The following is a 25,495-nucleotide window of genomic DNA, read 5'->3' as shown; positions in this document are numbered from 1 at the left end:
ACTTTAGTTTAAAAAAATCCAGTCTAAATAAAGAAAATATTGTCACCACGTAGAACGGATCTAATCCCATTCAACACCGGAACCTCAATTCATAAATGCCATGTTGATGTGGATGCAGACCTTGTTCCGATAAAAAGCTCGTTCCCAACTTATCTTGGGAGGACTACGATTCTCATGTAGCCTGTTATTGGGAGACTGTACAATTCACAAAAGCGAATCAATTTACTGTAGGGAAATTCATATAAGGTGATTTCGACCGACTTATGTTTATGTTTGCGGTACAGTGGCATTGCATTTGTCCACCAATTAACAAATTAGCCACATTGCTAATCTTTTGAAGTTGGTTCCTTTTATGAGCCCAATTTTGATAGTCATTTCTTGCAATCTGCCCAGGCTTCCCATATTTTAAACATGTTTGGTTAAAAGCATATTTTATCTGTAGTTTGTAACTTGAAATATCATAAATATGTTTTGAAATGCGCTTACAATGTAAGCAATTCTGGTAAATAAAAATAAAAATAAAAAATCTCCAAAAAACAATGGTGCGGAAGTCGTTATTGTAATACCATAATATATTAAAATTTGTGAGTTTATGTTTAAATAATTAAAATTAAACACTTAGTTACACTTAAATATAAGTGTAAAATTATATATTATTTTACCATTTTTGAAGTTGATGTAAAAAGGAGAGTTCAGAAATATGCGATAAAAATAACATAATATATTAAAAGCTGTGAGTTTATTTTTGAATAATCATAATTAAACTTTTAATTATAAAATCATATATTATTTTACCATCTTTAAAAGTGTGTAAAAAAAGGAGTTCAGAAATTAGATTTGCCGATATTTAAATTATATATTATTTTACCATTTTTGAAGTTGATGTTAAAAAGAGAGTTCAGAAATATGCGATAAAAATAAGATAACATATTAAAAGCTGTGAGTTTATTTTTGAATAATCATAATTAAATTTTTAATTATAAAATCGTATATTATTTTACCATTTTTAAAAGTGTGTAAAACTAGTAATTGTCTCAAAAGGTATAAAGAGAGGCCTATAGGATTATTAAATTAGAATTGTTGAATTTCTCTAGAAGAGATGTTGGTTCAAGCCTAATGGATGAGCAATTTGAGCTGGGTAAAGGCTTTCTAATTGTTTTTTATTATTGTAAAATTATATTGATCATTCATTGATTTTACTTTCAAAATCTTGAAGGAATTTGAATAGAACGAATAGAATTGCTTTGTGGGATTTGATCCCAAATGCTGAGTTGATTGATTTAACTTGCTTGGAATAGCAACCTTGAGTGTTTTGATAATTGTACGTTTGTTGGGTGCGGTGATCGTATCGTCTCCCCCTGCATTTTGAGTATTATTCAGAAACCTGAAAAATTTTCCACTAGACTAGAGTCAACAACGGATACATTTTTACATTTTTATTAAATGCATTTGAAACATTTATTACAGCCATAGGAGCATTGTAATCTAAATATAAAGTGAATCGTCTCCCCCTGCATTTTGAGTATTATTCAGAAACCTGAAAAAGGGTCCACTAGACTAGAGTCAACAACAGATACTTTTTTACATTTTTATTAAGTGCATTTGAAACATTTATTACAGCCATAGGAGCAGGGAAAATTTTAAGAACCCCCCCTAAATTTATAAATATAATAAATGGACGAATCTCCATGGTATATAGGAAAAATGGAAGGCGATTTTATCAATAATATAATATGTATATATAATTTTTTGGCGAATCTCTCACCAGGCATGGCGAATATTTTACTCAATTATAAAATCTTGTAAGATCTTGGCGAGTCTTTCACTAAATAATAAAAATTTGTAAAGTCCTAACGAATCTTAGCATAGGCTACATGCTGGTTTAATTCCCCCATTTAAATAGGCTACATTCCAGGTGAATACCATGGGTCAATACCATGTGCCATTTTGGTGAATAAGATCTTGGCGAGTCTTTCACTAAATAATAAAACTTTGTAAAGTCCTAACGAATCTTAGCATAGGCTACATGCTGGTTTAATTCCCCCATTTAAATAGGCTACATTCCAGGTGAATACCATGGGTCAATACCATGTGCCATTTTGGTGAATACCATGGGTCAATACCATGTGCCATTTTTATTTTTATTAATTCTAATATTAGGGTTAATAATGGTTTTTTGCATGGTATTAATAACAATCTAGTCCATGGTATTTGTCCCATAGTATTTTGGCCATAGGTTTCACCTAAATATAACCCATTTTTTGAGTGTTCCTAAATATAAGGTGACTTATGGAGTAAATATAAAAAAATGTTTTATTTGTTTACCATACCTCTCGTTTATTTATATTTTTATTAATTTACCATACCTCTTTTACAAATATGGTATTTGGCCCATAGGATTCACTTAAATAAAACCTCTTTCTTGAGCCTTCATAAATAGAACGAGGGTTATGGACTAAATATAAAAAGAGGTTTTATTTATTTGCGATACGTCTAGTTTATTTATATTTTTATTTATTTACCATACCTTTTGAGTAAGTATAAAAAGACGTTTTGTTTATTTACCATACCTCCACTTTACTTATATTTTTATTTGTTCACACCCTTACATGTATATAAGGTGACTTATGGAGTAAATATAAAAAATGTTTTATTTATTTACCATACCTCTCATTTATTTATATTTTTATTAATTTACCATACCTCTTTATAAATATGGTATTTGGCCCATAGGATTCACTTAAATAAAACCTATTCTTGAAAATGGGCAAATGGATTCACTTAAATAAAACCTATTCTTGAAAATGGGCGAATGGAAGGTTGTAAGTCCTAATTTCAAGGGCTAAATTTACCTTTTTTACGCTCTCCCTTAAAATAAGGTGGGCTATTTGAGGTGATTTGTAAAAATGTACTATGATACAAAATATTCGCCCACTAAAAATTTAAAACCCCTTAATTTCGCCAAAGGGCGAACATTCGCCCCTAAAATTATCCTTGCATAGGAGCATTGAAATCTAAATATAAGGTGAAGAAGTCATCAACTTCAGAGGATAATTCTATCCCTGTGGCTGCCTCTACAATAACCTTACTATGCTATCGTTTGGTTGCAGCAAGCATCCCGCGGTTTTCTTCGGCTCTCCTGATGAGATAAGGCATCACACTCTCCACTGGTCCAAACGGAAGATATTTTCTCACCTCGAATCCCGCTTTGACCAAACCCAGAGATAGACTGTCCGACATGCCCTTCAATTGAGCGAACTGTAACCCACTCTGCCCTCCTTTCATAATTCCCAATTCTTCAACCTTACCAGCAGCCAATTTTGCTGATAAATCGTTACCATTACAAATAATGAATCAAATCCCATAATTGAACATTCTGATATCAACACAATAATAATGAAATTCTGAAATTAAGCTTACCAGACTCGAAATTGTGTGTAGCTAGTAGCAGTGATGCTTCGCCCTTAGAAACCTTCTCTAGCATCAACGAAGTGCAGGCGTTGTAACAGCTGTGTGTGTCCGTAATCAGAGAATGTACAGGGGAAGGGGCGACAAATGATTTTGCCTCGGCACTTTCTCTTGTGATGTAGGCACCCCGCACAAGTTTCAGAGCCATTGAAATGCCCTGCTTTTTAGCTGCTTCGGATGCCTCAATTAGACGAGGCAAAGCATCTTTCAAGTAAGCTTGTATAGTCCCATACACCAGAGGCTCGAGGCCTTTGTTGTATTCGGAAAATGCTCTGTAAATAAAGTAATCAATGGCAGGCTGAACGGCTGTGTATTCTGCATCTACCAGCAAAGGAAGCGAAATGGCCTCGCAGGCTCAGCAGAGCTGAAACAGCCTTTGCTCCGTTGAAATTAGATCGTTTTCCTCGGTGGGGCTCAGGCGTAGAGCATGTGTGGTAAGTAGGGCTTGAAGAATAGGCAAAGCCTCTGCCTTCCAGGGCAGGCTGAAGGTTGGATGGTGGTGCTGCCATCTTAGCAAGTGGCTGATTCTTTCCAAAAGAGCAATAGGACAGACGACCGTGATTTTCACACAGGCAAAACTTACCTGTAACACCAAATCCACCGATGTTAGCAGACAATTTAGGACAAAAAACTTTACAGAGGATTGAAAGGAGGCAAAGATGAGTTACTTGCCAATCCAGGTGGAAGCAGAGGCGTCGACTGGACGGTGGTGAGAAACTAGCGGAGATTGGCATCACAGGCAGCGTTATCCACAACATCTTCTAAGTTGTAATCAAGAATTCCCTTCAAACCCAACGCCCACATTCTATTCAAAGTATCTGAGGCCTCTGCGATGCTCTCACCAGCGCAGAAATGAGAAAATGCGGTCACTTCACGGCTTTGAGAAGCTGTACTCTGTAAGGCACGTAATCCATCAGAGGTGATTTCAGTGCTTTCATGCCCAGATCCGCGATAGGCTCACAGGAAACAAGAAGGAGATTGAAAAGCGAAGTAATAAGCTCCCTCGTCGTTAAGCCCGAGAACAATCCCTCTGCATCTTCGAAGTCGTGAATGGCAGCAGGAGCATTAATGGCTCCATTGACGGAATCTGCGCGAACTTGAGGAGCCGTGGCTGCAGCCACCAAAGAATATTGCAGGGTTTTCGAAGAGGAATTCACGTTACGGGAACTGGTGTAACGGAATTCATGAGACCTTGCTGAGGACCAAACTCTGCAGGTTCTTCGACTCACGAATGGAAGCACCCTGGATGCCATAAAACCCCTGCAAATCTTGAATTCCAGATCAAGATTGCCTAATAAATACCTCGAAAGGCCGAACTGATTCAAGCACAGGCAAAGCAATTGCTTTATTGGTTGCTCGTCTGGGACAAGAGATTTTCTACCCAGGCGCAGTTCCAGCTACCTATTTTCCTCTTTTTCGGCTATGTGATGAATGAAACGCATGGCAATTGCATTGAAGAGGCAGAGGGAGGAAAGCTCCTTGACCAGTGCTTTATAATAGAAACAGCAAGGTTGATGCATACTCTGGTGCATGGCGTCCAGAAAATCTTGTGTTTTGCCAAAACGAGCACTCTGGCTTTCTTGACTTTCTATGCTTTCTTGATTTTCTGTTGTTTCTTTTTTTGGTTCACATCAACGGTTGAAAGTGTCTCACCTGATCAAACGGATCAAGGTAAAAGTGTTGACGAAAAGTTGATGCATAGGAAAGGCCTATCGGCCTAAAAATGAGTTCAGAAATTAGATTATCGATGTTTTAATTATATATTATTTTACCATTTTTGAAATTGATGTAAAAAAGAGAGTTCAGAAATATGCGATAAAAATAAGATAATATATTAAAAGCTGTCAGTTTATTTTTGAATAATCATAATTAAACTTTTAATTATAAAATCATATATTATTTTACCATTTTTAAAAGTGTGTAAAAAAATGAGTTCAGAAATTAGATTGCCGCATCAAGAAAGCTGAATGAAAATGTTTTTTTTTTCCATCCAGTTACAATGGTTGGATATAAAAAAGATACCAATAAACAAGATAAAGAGATATTTACTATAGTAATAAATACATTATCAATAAAAATAAAATAAAATATATATTAATATTAAATGATATAGTAATATATACATTATCAATAAAAATAAAATAAAATATATATTAATATTAAATGATATTAAAATTAAAATAAGTAATAAAATATTATTTAAGTTATATGAAAACTTAAAATATTTATAAATAATAAAAAATATAATATTTTTTTTAAATGAAAATATAATTAATAAATATTTTAAAATTAACTGTGTTTAGATGGATAATATAATATAATTTTGATAAAATGTTTAGTTATTAAATTAAAATAAATATATATTGAGTTATATTATTAATAAAGAGAATGTACCAAAAGAAAAAGTATTAAGTTGATTTGATTAAAAAACATCATGTTTTAAAATGAATTGTCAATAATCATTTATAAAGTAGTTGTAATTTTTTTGTGTTTTGTAAACTAAAACAAATATGTAACATTTCAAAGTTTATAAAATATATTCACTAAAAACTTTCCAATATTTTCAACATAACCATAAGGAAATGAAAATAAAAAATAGTCCAATCATAAATAGATTTTTACTTGCTCCTAGCTAGTAACTTTAAACCTTTTTGAAAACAAATATGGTATTTTGTGATGTTCAAGCTCCCAATTAAAAAATGGTTATTTATATGATTCTATATAATCACTATTTTTTATTTTCATTTCTCCTAATATTTACTACCCTACATGTCTCCTTAATATATTCTCTTTCAAAAGGAAAAGGGGTTACATTCACATATTATGTCGATATATAAACAAGTTTATAGACCAACATGTTATTGACACACGCACCTAGAATGAAAACACAAGCCTGAGTTTGAAACAGTTTTAAAAAGGAAAATAGACCACAAATCCATGTGGATCCAAGGTGTGGTGTGTGTGCACAAGTTCTATTGAGTCAAATCTGATTTTTATGCAAGCTTTAGGCCTAGAATTTTGCAGAAAAACCCAAAACAAAAGAGTTGATTTATATGTGACTAGTTAGACCATTGCAATGCTCTAGGGTGAATCCATGAAGGTGTGTCACACTTTTGGGCCAAATGTGGCGATGAAATTTCAAAAGTTTACTCTTTTATCGAATTGAAGCCCTTAACATTCATATAAGTATTGTGAATTTTGTTTTGGAGTAAAAAGACAATATGTGCAGAATTATGTTGTTGTGCTAATGATTTTTTTTTCAATAACTATTAGTGTCATATAATTTGTCAAATATCCAATAAATTAAATGCTTGTCCTTGCAATTTTTCACACATCTTAACAGGTATACATGTGCTCGTGCAAAAAACCCTTTTTATTGTAAGTTAAAGAGCTTTATATTACAAAAAATATACAGTAGTTACATCATTGTGGCATTCAAGGCATAAATTCTTAGATTTTTCCATGATTTCATAGAAGGAGCGAGACCAAAATACATTAAAAAATGTCCAAAGGAGTTGGCTAGAGTCTGATGGTGGGGTGTTGAACATGTAACAGGGAAACTAATAGTGGAGAGAATACATAATTGTTGGCATAATGACCAGAAAAATGACAAAACTAGAAGGAAGAAAAGTTGGAACACCTACTCAGGGTGGCTTCTTTGTCTCAGGTTCCTCTTCCTCAATGGGCACGGAGCCATAGTGGTCATCATCACCGGACTAAGGGATTTCTTTAGGCTTGAGATCATCATCGACTCTTGGACACTTAAGAAGGAGGCACTGACATAAATGGAAAATATGATGCAGGATGTGTTGATGAGGATGGAGGGTCAACCTTGAGAGGTGTTGACTGGGATGGGATATCAATGGACATTCTTGGCAAAGACAAAGGCAATGCTGATGGAGATGATGGGTACAAGTTGATGTTGAGGGAGTTGGCCATGTCACAGAGAGTTGCCTTGAGATCTAGATTGAAATGATCCAAGTCGAGAATGTGAGCCTCCATGACCAACATGTTGTCCTCATGGTCCTTGATGTGTCTAACTAGCATGTTCCTTAGAGCCCAAGTGTGATTGTCCACGAAGCGGAACTCAACAACCTCAAGGTTAGCAACTTGTCATCGATGTCGTCACGAGACACTAGGATCAAAATATTCAATGCCCTGGCCATGTCGGGGGGGAGTAGAGGCATGTCCCTACCACAACCTCCATAGAAAGGGCGTTCACATTCATGAACCATCAAACCAAAGGGGTTGGACTTGCAGATAACAGAGGGAGTGATCTCGCATGAAACAAGAGTAATGAGCGTGCATGTAATAAAGGGAATGAGCATGAAAGCACTAGTGAGAAGGAGCATGAATTCAACAAAAGGAATGAACTTGTAGGGTAGAGAAGGAATGAACATGCAAACAACAACAGACTCGACTCTTGAATAGGGCAAAGATTCACATGTAGAAGAGGATCAAGCATGCTCCAGAGCTTTCCCCGACATGTTTTATAACTATGTATTTGATTGATAGACTTGCCAAGTGTACCAATGTAGTAAATGCCTTAAAGCTGCATTGTGAAGTGTTTCCCAAAATTTTCACATGAAAACATTAACTTCTTACATATTAACTTGTTACATGTCTTACTTTTCTAAACTTGTTATAGAATATTTCAATTCATTTCAATCCTTCTTCCAAGTTGTGGAATATGTAATTCTCCCACTTTAAAATGTTGTTAAAACCATTACATTAAATTATATCTTAACAATTCTCATATAAAGACATTACCAGTTAATTAAACCTTGGGCTGCTACACTAAATTATATCTTAATAAATCTTACATTATGAATTAAATAAAAAAACATTATTAGTTAATAAAAATAAAAATAAAATAGAAAAACATTACCAATTACACCTTAGAAAATGTATCATGAAACATATAAATCATACTATGGAAAATATTAAAAGAACGTTACCAAGTGAAAAAGGTATTGCAAGAGATCAATAAAAGGTATTGTTTCACCTTATCAGTAATCTATCTTTCCTTCTTTTTTTTTTCTTATTTAATTTTGTTTCAATATTTTATTTAATCACTAGGTATCTTATGTATAAGAAGAAGTTATACAATATGGATGCAAGAGGTTTCCTAAAATTTCTTTTGACTTTAGCCAAAACATCCACCTTTGACTCAAGTGATAGTGGTGTAAGGATGCCTAGTCTTGGCCAGACCATTGGGGAATAAAAATGAGATCATCTTGCAAAATTTGGATATATTAAAAATAGTATTTCTTCCAGATTTAAGGAGAAATTGTGGGAAAATTAAGAGTTTGAGGGAAAAAGGAAAGTGTAATATTATAAGGAGGTGATCAACCCCAATCAAGAAAACCAATATATCTATATCTTGACTAGTGTTAAGAAGAAAATGAACATTTCCAAGATTAGAACTAATTCTCACAAGCTTCGTAGGGAAACTAGGCATTGGCCAATTCCCAAAACACCCTGGGATGAAAGAGTTTGTCACTTGTGCAATCCTAGGAGGATTGACAATAAAAAATACTCTCTTAATTGTCCATCTTATACTCACATTAAAACAAATTCTCTTAGATTGTCCATCTTACACTCACATTCACTTTCTCTTAGATTGTCCATCTTATAATCACATTAAAACACTTTCACTTAGATTTTCCATTTTATACTCACATTCAATATCCTTGAGGCTTATAGAAATTACTAGTCACTAATTTCAACTTGTTCAAATTTTTTCCACACATGTGGGGAATTAAACTAACTAGCTAACACTAGAGCTATTGTCCTTTGACAACCTTCTTAACCTTTTCACTCATCAAAACTATGGTGATTTGGGAGCCCTTCTCTCACTTCTTTTTTAGCATAGAAATAAAATGTTAAACAATCCTATTTAATCTCTTACCTTCTTAAGGTCATGTTGTAGCCGCTACAACAACACCCAAAATTTTGGGCATATTCAAAATTTTGGGTCCCCCACTACTTGCTTCAAGCCTTTAGGGTTATGATTGGGCCTTCAATTGGTCAGCCTCTCCTTGACCTATTCCTAAAAAACCCTATTAATGCTCACACTTATTTCTATCTTTATTCTTCTGGATTTACCTTTGAGCTTGATCATACTGACACATTAGGGTTTACAAGGGTACCTCATGGCTTAACCTCATCCTGCATCGGTCCTCATCCCTTTTAAATTCATTAGGGTTTTCAGCAGGTGGATGTGGTTGTAATGTGTTATTAGGCATTATCTCCCCATCAGTATGCATTTGCAAGAGAGAGGCATATGTTTGGACCATTGGTCATATTGCACATGTGTTCTTATACCTTCGAGTGCTTTAGGGTTTGGAAAGGTTGTTGTTCAATCCATATATCTCGAAATGCTAGACTCTCATAATTAACAATGAAGAGTTTGAACTTCACAAATCTAGCATGCACCTCGTCATCTTTCAGTGATATCCTTGAGCGTGGGCATTAAATTTCCAAAGGGAGGTTCAAGCTGTCATAGCTTTGCATGTCGATTCACGTATCAACCTTTCAAGAAAATATTTGACCATTTGAGTCAACACAAAGTCATCTTAAGGGGCTATTGTTCTAATGATGCATGCACCTTCAAGTTTTTATTTCTCATAATACACTTCCAATGTGATGGTAGTACCTTGTGCTAATGGCTAAAGGTTTCTTTTGGGTTCTCACCCTATTAACTATATTAGGGTTATGAAACTGCCACTATGCTTATTGTGCCTTTGAAGCCCTAGAGTGTCTCAATGTGCACCTTGGTCATGTTGCGACTTAGCCCATGACCCATAGAATGCGTTCTCACAAATACCTCGAGTCATTGGCACTATAATTGCATCGTCATATTTAATATCACATAATATCTAGATCACATGTAATTAATGAGCTCACCCAAATGCCTAAACTTTGTGTTTAAGCATGCCTCATTCAAACCCTACATATTAATTTGGGTCATTATTTTATTTACCTTCATATGAACATGTTTATAAACTAACTTTTTCTATTTCATTTTCTGTTCACGTAATTAAATGGGGAATTAAATGGAGTGAGCATGGACACACACTGATTGATGCAATATCTACACTAAACAATACCTTGAAATAAAACTAGTCGAGCTTCATGAAGTTATTTCCAAAGCATGGTATTATTTCGTGACTCTAAAGACAAGCTAAAGTTGTGAAGGGCCTTTTGACAATCCATGTCAATCTTGGCTCATTATAAAATGCATTGGAAATCACAAATCAATGTTATATTAGAGTAGAGGTTATTTATGTATATATCCAATGAGATGTCAAAGGAGAACACTATGCAACTCACATTTCAAGGCCTCACTAGCGTTGCATTAGAGTGACAATTTTCAAAGGACATACATGATATGCATATACATGGATTGGTAGCCTCAAAGGCACCCACGACAATCACGAATAGTTTGATTTTGGATCCACAAAGGCGTACCTAACGATGTTGTATGGAGGATTCCGCTAAGAACCAAAAAGATAAGGACTGCGTAACTCAGGTCGAATTTATGGTTGTATTTTATCACTTATGTACCCGGAGCATGGGGACTTCACTGAGGGAGAAATACCATATCATGTGGATTCATATTAGGGGATATTTATTAAGGAAAAAATGACATAATATATTGGGGATATATAGGGGGTAGAGGATTTTTATATTGGAAGGTATAAAAAATGGAGTCCAAAGTTAATGAAAAAATATAAAAGGGTGTAAAAAATGTTAATGAGATAATGGATACATACAATATCTAGTGAAAGTAGGGGTTTCTAAATTGGGAAGGTGTATTGGGTTCGTATTGATAGGGGGTTAAATAATGTGATTTTTAGAGGTATTTTCCAATATGCATTCAAATTAAAGGTATTATTTAATATGCCATGAACGCACGTGATATGTCAAAGGTTCATTAAGTGAAGCTTCCGTGACCTGGAGGTATAAAAAAATTGCCTTGATTTTTTTTCTTGGTAATCACCCTACCCTGGGTTAGAGTGAAAGGGGTTTCCTTTTTCTTTGCACAAAGGTGGCAGATTAGAAGCGAAACCCATGTGGATCATCCATAATAACACTAAATGTTGTTTGAAATGGATACGCTGAAGCATACGCTAAAGAAAGTTAGGACATGTGTCGATGGCGTTAAAAGTCATAGTCAGAGCTACATATCGAGGATGGAAAGGGTGCATGCACTGCACGCCAGTTGTGCCACATATTGGCATGAGTTGAGAAATGTCCTCAATGTTATACACACTTGAAAGACTAACACACACTCCAGGGGTGCGACGGAAGAATTTCAGACTACAAGCCAACGTTAATGTCCAAGAAAATATTATGTAGAAGCTAATGAGCCCATTGAAATATGACGTTGTTTGTTGCGTTATGAGCCTATACGACAAAGGAGAGGAAACACATGATAGTTCCAGCAAAGCCACCGATCAATACAACGCTAAGATTTCAGAAAGGACTACACAAAAATCAGCAACAGAATCCTCTTGGGTGAAATAGAAGCTCATTTTGTTGCTTAAGTTAACGCTCAGACCTTATTCCAAGAATGTTGAGGTCTTTAGGAGGGTAAATGCTCAGTGTTAAGATCTTGGAAAAATGCGTTGTCACAATTCTTTTGGCGAGTTCAGAAGTCGCAAAGTCGCACTGTAAAGCCTTAGGAAAGCCACCGAGGAGTGTGACCATTTATGTAATGCGACCATGCGACCTCTGGTAAGTCACGCTTCCACGAAAGTTTCAGAATCGCACTCTAGAATCAACTAGAGTGAGCGACCTATGTGCAACACAACTCTGCGACCTCTAGTAAGTTGCACTTCCACCAGGGTCGCACAATCACATTTTTATGCCTCAGGGAAGCTGCCAGAAAATGTGACTTCATTTTAATGCAACTATGCGACTCCCTCACAGGTCACCATTTCTCCCAAAGCTCACGATTTCTTCAACATATCATGATTTTGCCAAACTTCTTCAACTCACATGTCCAAATGTGATTGTTTTAATGATCGTGAGGCTGCTAGATCCATGCTTGGGTCATGAAGGTGCCATGATTCGATTTGAATAAGGTCTTCTCAAACTAATTAAAGATGTTGCATGGGGCAGTGAAAACTAGCACTACGCATTTCTTCCTCAAAATAATGAGGAGAATGTGCAGCAAACATGAGACATGAGCAATCATGAAGTAAATAAAGGACAAATAATTTACTGCTTCTGCCAATTTACATGGGGTGCACTGGTTACAAATCATCTCTTGGATATCATTACTGAGGGAAAAGAGAGATAATATCAATGTCCAAATGACAATGAAGTTAAAGAAGGGTCATGCAATAACTTTCTCAATGGAGTTGTCTTTTATTCAGAGTAGTAGAAGTTACATTGCCAGTTTTGATTATGAGATGTCATTGCCTTTGACTATCGTAATGTTTGGATTATGGATGAACATATATGGCATTGAGGAGTCCAAAAGCAGATTCATGGGAGTTCGCCACATGCATTAGAGTGTGGGATCCTGAAGCCCAGGAAGCTTTATGCCTTTTGGCATCGCATTTCCTCCATGGAAGATAACAAATGCTCTGGGTCCTCCACCCTAAAACATTGCTTGATGTTTTATTCAAGCAAGGAGAGATATGGACAATTCTTTTAGGAATTGCTGTAAACATTTTGGAGCCCAAGGACACCCCATAAAGATCGCATTCATTGACTGCACATTGCAACAACACTGTGGTGTAGAAAAGGACTATACAGGGGTCCAAATTGGTGTTTCACTCTCAATCATTCTTTTAATCTTTCTGATATTATTCTTTGACTGCCAATATGTATGTGGATAATGTAATTTGTTTTCTTGCAGATCACAGGAGAAAGCAAGAATGTTGACCTAGAAGAAGGGAGCTAGGGTTTCCACAAAATCTATGAACTAGGGTTTCAACAAGACCAAAACTCGATCCATTCACGCTCCTAAAATCTAGTGGCAATGTCAGGAACACAATGACAGAAGATGATTGGATGCAAGTGAGGCATAATAGCAAGAATTTCAACCGTTCATGCAAGTCTCCATGGTTTCACAACAATGTTGGCAACAAGAACCAACCCTAGGGTTTCTCAAAACTTCTCTTTTCTCCTTACATTCTCTCTGCTATCAGTATGAAAATATTCCCATCATGGCATCAGTGATTATGTTGTGATCAATTCAACATGTACCAAGCAATAGGCATGAGAGAGCAGTGAGGAAGTTCAAGAGTCACGAGGGGAGGTCAAGGGTCATGGTAGCTAAATAGTCACTTCATATCTATAAATGTGCCCTCATGCTTCATTAGAGGGGACTTTTAGCACTTGAGTTGAGGCAAGGATTAGATAGTTGATTTGTACTTGAGCACTAGAGGCACTCAACTCTTAGCAACTAGTAGTGTGAGTTGTCGTGAGGCTAGGATTTTGCATTGGGTAATGATATGAGTAGTCCATGTTCCACTGTTGGGTTTTGACCAATTGCAGGATATATACTTGAATTTACAGCAGCGTTAATAAGACGTTCTTCATGTTTGGCACTGATTCCCATGCTTACTCATGATGGTTGTATTGGTTGTATGATATTTTCACTGTATTTGTATGTGTGCTTTCATATACACAATATGTTATGGATTGGTTCATAATTGTTCCATGTATGTTTCGCTTTCGAATCTATGTTTACTTATTTCTCACCATGTCGGTGATCTATTGTGAACTAATTTGTAATTAACCTCTGGCATGTTCTTGTTCATGTATGTCTAATTGGGTTTTAGCTCAGTGACCCTTCTCATGGCATACTCCTTAATATTGTTGAGACTTTCTTGTACCTCTTTTTGTAGTTTGTCAATCTTGGGCTAATTTTGTTTCATTGTCTTGGCATTTCATTCTTGTCCTCACTCTAACACCTTTTCATTTGACAACCAAGAGCGAAGACATTCATGGTGGCAATCGGGCCCACATATCGGATGGGGCTCCTATCCCAAACAGTGTTAGGTTTGATTGGGACTTCACAATGGAGAGACCCCCTTAGTTGTTGCACCCCCTTAGTTGTTGGCGGTACATTTTGGCCCGTCAATAGGTCCTATAAACCATATAAGCCTTAATGGATGTTAATAATCATCATTGTCATCATTATATATCCAAATTATCATTTCACTCATCTCTTAATATTATTATAATAATCCCATAAGTTTTTATTTTTATATATAATAATTCAAAAAGTGTATACTTAATTTATTATTTTTCTAAATATTATATTAATTTAATTTAATTTCATATTATTAATTTAATAATAACACTATTAATTTATAATAAATTAAACTAATTTTTAAATTTTAAACTTTCAAAAAATAAAAAAATATATAATTTAATTATTAACCAGAAATAATTACATAGTATTTATAATTTATTTAAACCATTTTTCAACTTTTGGAATATTTCAATAGTTATAATGAAAATATGTAAAGTTTAAAAATAACTTTTTATAAAATATATTTATTAAATTATATATTTTTAAAATATATTAACTTTCATGTGGTATAGGTTATAAATATAAATATTTGATCAAGCTACACTTCCTCAATATTTTTTTGGTAAAAATAATAATAAAAAATAATTACTTATATATTATAAAAAATTATAATTAAAATATTTAAAACTCAAATATTAAAATAAATATTTATGATTTTGTTCAACTCCCCACCCTTGATGAAGATGTAGTCTTGCCAAGCTTTGAAAACAAACATAATTTTATGTTTAATAATATATAAATGAATATATAATAATAATATATTCATGACCCGTAACCAACAAGATTGAAATCTTCATGACCTGTACAGAAATGAGAACTCATTCCGTTGGGTATTGGATAATCCAGGTTTCTCCATCATTCAAAAAAAATTCCACATTTTTCTCTCTCTCTTTCCTTTTTTATTGGGGGCAAAATGTGTTTAATAGTTTTTTTTGAAGGATTGGTTAATTTTGATGATGTTTTTCTTTACTAATATCTAAACAAGTTTTGGTGTAATGGCCATCATAATTTTACTAAGTAGTATTTAACTTAAATATTTTAAATTACAAACACCCTAACTCATACTAAAAATTGTTAAACATGAAATAATTTAAAACTTCTCTCGAAAATAAATAAACATTCTAATAATATGTCTATTTACTAACACCTACCAAATTTGATATAACTTCAATCCTAATTCCAACACATTCAATTTAACCCCTACATGTTCTGAATTCAATATGATGCAAACTTTGAAGATCGCAATCGGCAGCTATCACAAAGCTTTAAAGGAATCATACTGGCCGAGGCTTCAACTCGGGAACGATTAGAGGCGGGGAAGCTTCATTAGCAGTGGGGATGGCATAAACAGTGTTCGGTTGAATGAGTCACTCCATCCCTGGTCAATCTTCTACGAACATTTTGTAATTAATTAATTTCTTCGGAGAAGAAGCGAAGCAATCTCAAGATTCGTACGCGCCTGGTATCCTGCAGCGAATACCGGGATCGGAATTGCCTAGTTTTTCTATTAATACTTACACCTACTTCCGATGGATGATAGAAATTGCCAACATAGCAGGGCCTTTCGTCCTACCCACTCCCAGGTTGCTTGTTTGACCTTGCTTTTCCAGGAGATCTCATCTCATCGTCACACAACTCAACACTTTTATAGGTGAGGAAAAATAATTTAAGATGCAAGACCAAAGGCACTGATATATTTTTTTAAAGTTTAAGTCGATGTCTCGCAAAGAAACCCACGCTCATTGAATGAGCAATTCGATTAGAACTAGAGTTCTAAAGAATAATTTATTAAAATAAAATAAACGATATATTAATATATTTTGTATTTAAGCGAAAAAATAAAAAAATAGTTTATTAAAATAAAATAAACGATATATTAATATATTTTGTATTTAAGCGGAAAAAAAAAAAAAAATTATTAAAATAAAATAAACGATATATTAATATATTTTGTATTTAACTGAAAAAATGAAAAGAATAATTTATTAAAATAAAATAAACGATTTATTAATATATTTTTTGTTTAGGTGAAAAATGAAAAGTATGAGATGGAAATTGAATATTTAAAACTTAATTTATTCATTATAATTTTAAATTATTAATTTGATAAAATTAAATTTATGTTAATTTTAAGTTTGTTAAAGAGTAACAAGGAGCCACTGCTGTGGCGGTAGTCCCTGCCGGGGTCTGCAGGGAACTTAGAGGAGGTGGCAACCTTGCAGAAACTATATTTAACTTTGTCTTTGGATGACCAAATGTGATTAATGAAGAGTTTGGTGGGTGCGGCAATCACATTCCATCCAACATAAAACTCAGTTTTGTGCTTTGTGATACGAATATTATATTTCTACTGTAATATAATTTACTGTCTAAATATTTGTTAAGAATAAAACTTCTAATTTAAAAACAAAAAAATGGAACTTCCGTAAACTATTACATTAATTTATTAAGATATTTAAATTAAAACATTATTTTATATAATGAATATGCTGATAAAATGTTTAAATTAAAATTTAGCAAACTGTCTATCCAGAAGTTATGAAATTGACCAATTAATTGTTTCCCTAAAAAATAGGAGGTTGTATTTGGGAGTGGGAAACAAAATCTCATTAATGATCTAGCAACTACCTGCCACTTTTTGGTGAGGTGGAGGTAGTTACTAACCACAAAAGAGTGGTAGATTGGAAATTGATAAGAATCTTGTGTTTGATTTCTTTTGGCTCATTGTGAGAGAAAATGCTAAAGAGAAGCAATATCCTTGAGGGGATAATGGTTGGATGCAATATCAATGTTGAGAGGAGCCAAGTACTCAACTACTAGTTTTCCCAAACTACTGATTTTGAAGTCAGTGTCCTTACCTATTGTTCTTTTTTCTTTGGAAAAAGTAAATAATTATGTTTTTCATTAGAAAATTCTATGTAGAAGAAAGAAAATAATTTAGTTACATTTTACTTACTCATTTTCCATAGTAAAAGAAAAGGAAAAGAGTTAGTTATAATTTTATTAGAGAATTTTGAACTGTAAAGAGAAAAGGGCTAATTGTTTTGTTTTATTTTATAAATTTTATATAGTAGAAAACTTATGGTTATATTTTTATTCATAAATATTGTGTGGAGGACTATTAAAGGAAGAAAACTAGAAATTATGCTAAAGAAAACAATCGCATACATAGTAGACATTTAATGTGTTAATTGAGAAATTAAACATGAAGGTATTTGTTGAAACTAGATAGGTATTGGTTATGTATACAAGTCTATCTATATGTGTTATTTCAACACACACCGCACCTAGTAATACAGGATTGGAAAACCTTGTTCGACTTTGTTCGACTTTGAAGAGTAAATATGTATACAAAACAATAATAAAATATGTATATAATAAATTTTGATTAACGTAATAACTCTTAATCTTCACTTTGCGAATATAATAAACTAGCCTAGATACACAATGATCGAAAATACAAAAGTATCAATATTTACCATTGTTTTCACAAGAAAACACAATGGTATTGTTTTCCAAAATTATACAAAGTTTCATTTATGATCTAAAAATATCATTACATGGAGACAAGATTTGGAAGAGCTCTAACCAACCTCAAGAAACATGTAATTAGAAAAATAATTATATAACTTAAATGTTTTCTTCATAATCGAAAACAATACTCAATACATGAGAGGCTCATATCATTTTATAAATAATTATGTTTCAGAGGAACTACATGTCCCAAAAGACGTGAAAGAAAACAATTAACAAACATTTCTGAGGTTAACAGTCGGGAGATTCCTCTTCGAACAAGAGAAATCACACCCATGTAGAATGAGAAACCAAAATTTGGGTACCTTAGACGTGGCGGAAGACTTGAATAAGTTGAAATCAAGCCATGCCAAATTTGGAAAAGTTAAAGGAAAACGCTATGTTCAAAAGAGAAATCGGTACCTGAAATAAGCATATACGAAATTAATAATTAGTAAACAAGAACTGGATACATAACACAAAGAAAATTTAGCATTAAAGGAACAAATGTGAAGAGGGTTATAAAAATAACTTGAAAATAAGTTACAAAATTTTGATGGCTTCTTCCACCTATACAAGAGTAAAATTAACTTATTTACTATACATAGAAAAATGGTTGCTATCTAAAATAAAGACAACAATGTTATAGGTAAAAATAATTAAAGATTGAACTCAGAAATTATAAAGTGAATAACAATGTAAACCCGGTGATTACATTATTTTAACCTATGTAAAACAAATAATTGATTTTTGGATAAATACCAATCTAAACTCTGTACAATGTGGGAAGGAAATAATTGCTGAGTAATTAAGAACTTCAATTCATAATTATTTTTGGGTAAATTTACCGCAGGCATATGACTTTATGGCGCTTCATGCAAATGACAAGATGAAAGAAATGAAGAACTTTAGCACATAATTTTTTTGGATTTATTTGATTTCGAATCATGGAAATGCCAAAAAAAAAAGAAGGAAAAAGTGTGGCACATAAATTCATGACAGAAAAATGCTAAAAATTCAGACCAATAAAGAATAAAATGAAAATCTTAGGGCATCAACAAAAATGATACACACACCAAAAATTACAATACACGCACCCAAAAAAATACGAACGGCCCTAACCAAAAAAATTAAGAATAGTTACCTGAGCAGTAGCATAGGGAAGAGCGGGAGACATCCCTGCTGCCTTTTCTCTATAGAAAACTGTCCTTTCCGCATCAACTACTGGTTGGACAAAGACGGCATTAGAGAAGCCCAGAAAGATAATAGCTGCGAAAATGGATCCCAAAGCATTGAATATATCTTGTTGCTTCTGCCTACAAACAACATCCAACCACACATAAGAATTGGATCGTTTTGTCCACATCGAACAACACATTAGAATTGGAGAAAGTAATGTTTACATGTTCCGGTCAATTCTGCAAAAAATAGAGCCAAATATTAGGGCGCAGCAAAAGGTGAAAATGAGTCGAACGGTGTTGTACTGAGGATTTCACCAATACAACCAGTGTTGCTTCCAGAAACAAGCCATGGTTTGAACGGCAAAAGATTGACCAAATTGCCGTTCGAAACACAAATCCTTTGAGTCCGGGGCAGGTTGGCTGAGTCCCTGAATGAGAATTTTATTATGCCTGTGCAAAAAATAACGATACATTTCGTTTTCAGTCACATGAATAAACCCACATACATAAAACACAAAAATGCGAACATTATTGCTAATGGATCTCTAAATTATAAGTCAAAAAGATAATAAATTGGGATAAATAAATAAGAAAACTTCTTTTTTTTTTCGGAAGAAAAAAAATAGAAATATGTTTTATTAGATGTGAAGATTGTTTTATATCAGCTTATATCTATGGCAGGATTTGCCTTAGCTGGATTGTAAACTTCTTACATATAACCAAAAAAATTGATCACTGATATATCAACAGAATATTAACAAAAAACAGTAACAGTAATCTTGTAGTCTAGGTCACAAACCTTACCATAACTTGCGCCCTTCCATAGCTAATTTCCCCGGGTGACTGAGATTACACGATAATCGACTCCCTGTTATGGACGATAGAATCCAATCGCTGGTCGAAAGAAAGAATCAACCCAAGGTTGGGATGGATAATAAATTGGCTTGCTGACTTGTAGATAGCACTAGAGTTGCATGCATGCAGATAGACATGTGGCAGATACAAAACTTTGCCCCAACTGCACTTTGGATAAAATGAACTTTGGATAAAATGAAGGCAAGTTTGTGTCAGTGAATTATATGTAGTTTGGATATAAAAATCTTTAGTTAATTATATTTAGTTTGGACTAGGAATTTACAAAATCCCCTTTAAGTAGGCATCAAAACATGAGAAATAATCAAATTGATAATCACATACTTATTAAGCTTTTTTATAGTATGAAAATAGGGAATATCTGAAAAATAAATAAAAATGGATAGTAAATGAAAGGGTAATAGGTTCCAATAAGTTTATAAAAATTTCAAAGTTAAATCTTGATAATTATAAATTAAAACATAGTTATTAAAAATAAAAGTAAATAAAGAAAAAGATTAAAAAGAAAAAAAGAGTAAAGTATAAATGGAAAAAACATAGAATGGAAAAACATATATTTTATATATTTTACAAAATATAAACAAGAGCGATATTTTTTTGAATATTTAAATGAAGGGATTATCATCGAAACTTTTGTTTACATATTAAAAAAGAAAAAATATTATTTTAAATTATGAATATGAATTCAAAAATAATATGTTTGTCAAGATGAATGAAAATGGATTATTTTTGGTTTAATGGTACAGAAAAAATGATATTTGATTTTGAAATCACTACGAAATGAAAAAGTAGTAGAAGAAACATCTATATTTTAGTTTTTGCATTATTTCATTATGTTACCAGAAAGGAAAATAAGAAAAATAATATTTCTTATCTACACAATTAACTTTGAATGTCAATCATATATATGTAAGTGTGATATATTCTAAATTGTTGTTAAAAAGATATTAGGAAAAATGAAAAAATATTTAGTTTTTGCATTATTTCATTATATTACCAGAAAGGAAAATAAGAAAAATAATATTTCTTATCTACAAAATTAACTTTGAATGTCTATCATTTATATGTATGTGTGATATATTCTAAATTGTTGGTAAAAAAGATATTAGGAAAAAGGAAAAAATATTAAATTTTCTATGGTTTATAACATTTCATATTTTTGATGTGGTTACTTCAAAGTTATGCCCAAAAAAACGTAATACAAGAGATTACACAATGATGCTACCCTTTCAGGGCTCTAATCCAAATATGGAAAAATAGTAATATTTTGACTAAAGAAATTATTAGAGATAATTGTTAAAAACTTACCCTTTCAGGGCTCTAATCCAAATATGGAAAAATAGTAATATTTTGACTAAAGAAATTATTAGAGATAATTGTTAAAAACTTACTAAAATATGACGTAAAAAAATGAAATATATCAATTCAAAGTAGCTGCTAGAAAATAAAACTTTTATTTATAATATAAAAATCTTTTGCACGAGAAAACCTTGGATAGCAGAAAAGTTGAATATCTTTTGCACCTGAAAACTTTGGATATCAGAAAAGTTTGCCGCAAGGACACGCAGAAGAGGTACCAAAAACTTAGATATCTTACTTTTACCCGTCTTGAAACCTACGAAGTCCGCAATAAGACCCTCAACTTTGTTGGCCAATCAGCAATTACATAATAAATTTTATATTATTTTTTAATATGAAAACTTTGGTTAAAATTGTGATGTATAGCAATATTTTTTGGTCAAACAAGAGATTAATAGGCAGTCAACTCACGATCGATTGCTAAGAGTCCCAGGCAGGGACTAATAAAGATAAAATCATGTTTTTTTTAAATAATGCAAGTCTTAATCAATGTTTTTATATTAAAATTTTTGATATTTCATTTATATGGATAATTTATAAATATAGAGTTAACATGAATTTAGGTTGGTTATGTTTCAAATATATATAATATTAAAATATTTCATTTAAAATGGTTATATATCTATATCTATCTATCTATATATATATAGATATAGATATATGTGCTTGTTATGTGATGAGTAACATGCTCAATTTGTGGTTTGAGTCGCTATTATTTAAGGACATCTAAGTTTGGTTTGAGTTGCCACTATTTAAGGATATTGAAGCTTTCAAAATCACTTGGGATTATACTTGGACTAACCACATCAACCTTTAGCATGTTTAGATTTTTTTTTACTTTTTCTGACTAAGTTTGGAACCCAGTATGGGAAAGATGTGTAAGTATTTTTGTTTTCAATTTTGACTTGGCAAGTGTCCCTTTTAAAATAAAAAATAAAAATATCGAATATGAGAGAGAATGCCTAAGTATTTCAGTCTTCAATTTGGACTTGACATGTGTGCCTTTTAAAATAAAAAATAAATATATAAATGTCAGATATAATAAAAAACAAAAATGAATATAGGTGTTTGGTTCATATATATATATATATATATATATATATATATATATATATATAAAATATATATATATATATATATATATATATATATATATATATATATATATGTTTTTATAGTTAAAATATTTGAAGTAGTCTCATCATTTTATGACCAAGTAAATTTTGATCTATTTTATATATTTAAAGATGCAACATAAACAATGAGAAATTACAAGTGCCTTCTCTCTCTCAATATATATATTCATAGTTAAAACATTTCAAGTAGTCTCATCATTTTACGCCCAAATAAGTTTTAATCTATTTTATATATTTAAAAATGCAACATAAACAATGAAAAATTACAAGTGCCCTCTCTCTCTCAATACATATATTCAGTGGATCAAATCTCTCCAGGTGCAAATATTTTATTCAAATTGTGCACTCTAAAAAAAGTTTCCACCTCAAGAGATTTTGATCCCTTTAGGCTCTTGCTAGATCCATGGTTAAGATGGATCTATACTAGTGATATTTTCACCACATAGTGCCTTAACCGAATACCCTGCCACCTCTAGTCTACTCCCATGGCATGGTTATTGAAAGACTTTACTCAACTTGGTTATTGAAATATTTTATTTACTCATATTGTACACATTAAATTATTGATTTATTATTAATATATCTTTAAATATATCAACCCCTCATATTGATGTATGTGCATATTGAAATATTTCATTTATAAGTCACATTAAAAATTATTGTTATTAATATTTCTTAAATACCACATATCAACTCCATAATAAAAATTAAACAAATTACACCTCTCACACAATAGAAAAAATATATAATTTTTTTTTTTCAATTTCAATTATTTTTGTTAAATGCTGCATATCATCTCAAAGTAGAAACTAAATAAATTACAACTCTTTCACAATTAAAAAAACAAAACTATAATTTTCTTTAAATTTCAATTAATTTATTTTTTCAAAATATATATAGATAGATATAAATTTATATCAACTCCTTACTTTTTAATTTTGTTTTATATAGATATAGATATATATATTACAAATTAATTAAATTTACATTATATTACATTTCTCTTTAATTGTAATATCAATATTATTGTTACATGTAGTACGCTAAATTCATATTCATGTTTGAAATAAATACACATTTGCCTTAAATTAAAATTGTAATATCAATATTATTGTTACGTGTTGTATGTTAAGGTCATATTCATGGTTGACTTAAATACACATCTACTCTAAATTAAAAATACAAAATAGGGATAATTTTATTTTAATTATTTTATTTTATATAAAATTAAGATGGAAAATATCAAACATAAAAAATTTGTTTTTTTTATTTATATTTTTTCATTGATTAAATAAATATTATTTTATTAATTTTAAATATAAAAAAATTCTCATATTAAAATAATAATAATAATTTTCAATTTCAATAAAAAAAATATTTTTTAGAGAGATAAAACATATAATAATATTCCAATATTACAATAGAAATCATCTATTAATAATAATAATCTATAGTTGGTCGTTCGAACAAGTTCAATAAACTTTCGAAGAAGGGACAAGAAATAGTATTGTACTATGCACGTCACCCACACCATGGACCGTAATATTTCATTTAACACCGTTGATTGAAGACGCGTGGTCGCGATGAGTGAAATGTTAGATATGGGGCATTTGCCCACATCCTAATATATATTCAGAGATATTGCTTGGAATCGAATGCACCACTGTTTCCGGCCACGCCCATCTTCAACGGAGACTCTTTTTTTTCTAAAGTTAAAAATTGTTTATTTCGTATTCCATGAAATTACGTTATGAGCTAGTGCATTTCATTAGTATTTATATCAGACTTGTGGCACTATGAAAGGTTTTTTGTTTTTTGTTTTAACTAAATTTAAAATCAAAATTTATATAAAAGGAAACAGTAACATTGTTGTTTTTGAACATGCTCAAATAATTGGGTGTAAATTAATTATGTATTAAATATTAAAATATTTTATCATATATTTCATTTAAAATTAATTTAATTATAATTTTATTTTAAATTAATACGTTGAGTATTAATTATAAAAAGTTAGTATATAAACTAATTATAAAAAGAATTGATATATAAATTAAATTATAAGAAAATGATAAACCAGATTATTATGGAGATTTACTTTCATTTTATTATGGAGAGTTTTAATTTGTTAATCGACTTTATCATGGATGTTTCAATTGTGGAGAAATATTTCAATCCAAGGGAAACAAGTGAGGAGAAAATATCATCATCGATTTAGATTGAAAGCATCATTACACAACCTCTTCCTTTAGCATGTTGAGATCGTTTCTTTAGTGAATATCCATCCTTTCTAGAGCCACATTGAAATGAGCTTAACTAATCAAGTTGGGGGAGAGAGGGTGTGGCACATCCTCCCCTGTCATTGCCTAGTTGAATGGCTACCTAACCTCCCTTTGGATTTTCTTATCCTACGTCACCCCATATGGGAAAACCAAATCATGTTGTGTTAGTCTAGTACAATATTCCATTAATGTTGATGGAGTAAGTTTGTCCCATGAGTGATTGAGAGAAGCAGATGAGAGGGTGCAACCTTCATTAGTTCGCATGTATGTAATCCTATTTCCTTTTCGCTAAACATGAGAGGTGATGATGATCAAAATTTTGGGAGAAGATTTTCTATTTGCACCAAGTCATTTTCTAGATACCAACTATAAGAAACTTTGCCAATATCTAAGTGAGGATGAATTTTCTTGAGCATGGAGATGATAAGTTAATATTCAACCTCTACTACCATTTTGCAACAAAAAGTCTTAATGGCTAACTCTAGACCATCTTCTAGAGGAAAATGTTTTCCTACATAATTACTATTAAATCTCATACCGTGATTGAAAAAATGAATGATGGATCCTTGGTTATTTCTTATTACTTCCCCAAAGCTAACCAATCCTAGATTTTCTTTAGAAATGTCA

The 25,495-nt window shown here is 32.0% G+C and overlaps 1 pseudogene; it reads right to left on the bottom strand.

The window, feature by feature from the left end:
* Positions 1-3,007: 3,007 nt before the first annotated feature.
* LOC149155987 (proline dehydrogenase 2, mitochondrial-like) lies at positions 3,008-20,045 on the bottom strand (annotated as a pseudogene).
* Between the last annotated feature and the right edge of the window lie 5,450 nt (positions 20,046-25,495).

This window comes from Pinus tabuliformis, chromosome 9, assembly GCF_031772625.1.
Source record: "Pinus tabuliformis cultivar Carrire ecotype Pingquan chromosome 9, CPIR1, whole genome shotgun sequence".
Lineage (NCBI taxonomy): Eukaryota > Viridiplantae > Streptophyta > Pinopsida > Pinales > Pinaceae > Pinus > Pinus tabuliformis.
This window is presented reverse-complemented; position numbering and strand designations above follow the sequence as displayed.